Source organism: Myxocyprinus asiaticus, chromosome 28, assembly GCF_019703515.2.
Source record: "Myxocyprinus asiaticus isolate MX2 ecotype Aquarium Trade chromosome 28, UBuf_Myxa_2, whole genome shotgun sequence".
Lineage (NCBI taxonomy): Eukaryota > Metazoa > Chordata > Actinopteri > Cypriniformes > Catostomidae > Myxocyprinus > Myxocyprinus asiaticus.
In genome coordinates, this window is record NC_059371.1 from 44920896 (window position 1) to 44922558 (window position 1663).

Consider the following 1663-nt stretch of genomic DNA (forward strand, 5'->3'; position numbering starts at 1 on the left):
CCTGTGGTTCTCAAGATGACTTAAAATTATTTATTAAATTACATTTATAATAATAAAATTAAAATAAGTCAATAAGATATAATTATCATAAAACTATATATATATATATATATATATATATATATATATATATATATAAATGATATAATAAATTTAAAAATACTAAAACCTACGAAATATCAAGATGTAAAACTGACATTTTATATATATATATATATATATGTTCTCTCTCTTTTCTCAATTCTACAAAACAAACAAAACAATCCTTAAGATTTCTGGAATCACACAAATAATCACATTATTTTAATTTATTGACATTCCTAGTTTCTGTTAAAATTACAAGCAGCTTTTCCTATAACAGCAGAAGAACCAGACAAAATATCTTGGCCTGGTATTTACTTTATTGCATTTTACTGTGATAGATTGAATGTTTAATTCAGTGAGTGGCTTTCAGATGTCATCGTGGAAATAAATACAGCTTTATTGCATTTTTATTCATATTTTGTGTAAAAATGTCTTTACTTTTGGAGCTGTTTAGTTATGTCAATTTGTAGGCGTATCCCGAAGGATAAAACAGCATGTGCAGTGTGGGACTATATATTAGTACACAGCCTGTGTCTACACTACAAGTGAGTGGTGTAATGCAACGCAAACACAATGCTGTCAACACTGCAAGTGCACTTAGTAAGCTGCCTACTTAGACATCACTTTTGTGCAGCTCTGCTGATTAAACCAGGAATGTTGGTGTAGATATAAATGCTGAGAGAAATATGTTTAACACTTTGAGCAACTTTAATTCACAGGATATGACACAAAGTTTGAACACAATTATATAAAATCAGAACATAAGCACCAGACGGTATTGAAGCTCAGTTTACTGTTCTACTAGAAGGTCAAATATAACTTGCAATATCAACACAGAATGCACATGCAGGTGCTTTATAAAATAAATCTAGAGTCGTTTGACCATGACAAACAATGCTGTAATATGTTAGGGTTTAATGCTTTCATGAGACAGGCATCTGTTGTGTTAGCACCGATTTCAAATCCGATTGTGTGTAAAAGAGTCCGTTTACAAGCTGGTGTAACTGTACACCGTATGATGATGTAGCTGCCCTGTGTACACACAACTCAACATTTTAATGCTTGTGTTTAACATGTAACTGATGTACACATTTTACAATCAGAACAGACAACATATCTCAAAGTGTTCAGGAAACTATCCTAAAGTCTTTAATACTCTGGGATGTCTTTCCAGACATTCTTCAGATACTGTTTCTCCAGTTATCAGCCCTTCAATGATTTGAAGTGGTCTTTAGTGTCGTATTTATGGTCAGAATGAGTGTACATAACAGCCATCAGTGATCAAATAAAACAGTTCAACTCTGTGGGAGCTTTATATGGCTATAATGCTGCTGTGACTTAATGCTTCGTTGTAGAAGAGGATGTAAATGTTTTAGTGATGAACTGATATTTCATTGTAAACTCAGAATATTTGTCTTCATCCTGTCAGTCACCATACGGATATCTTAAGAAAGCCACAATCACAAACAAACTCACTATGACTGAGATCAGACATAAAACACACACACACACTCTCACGCACTCGCACGCACGCACGCACACTCTCTCGCGCACACACACTCGCTCTCTCCCACACACA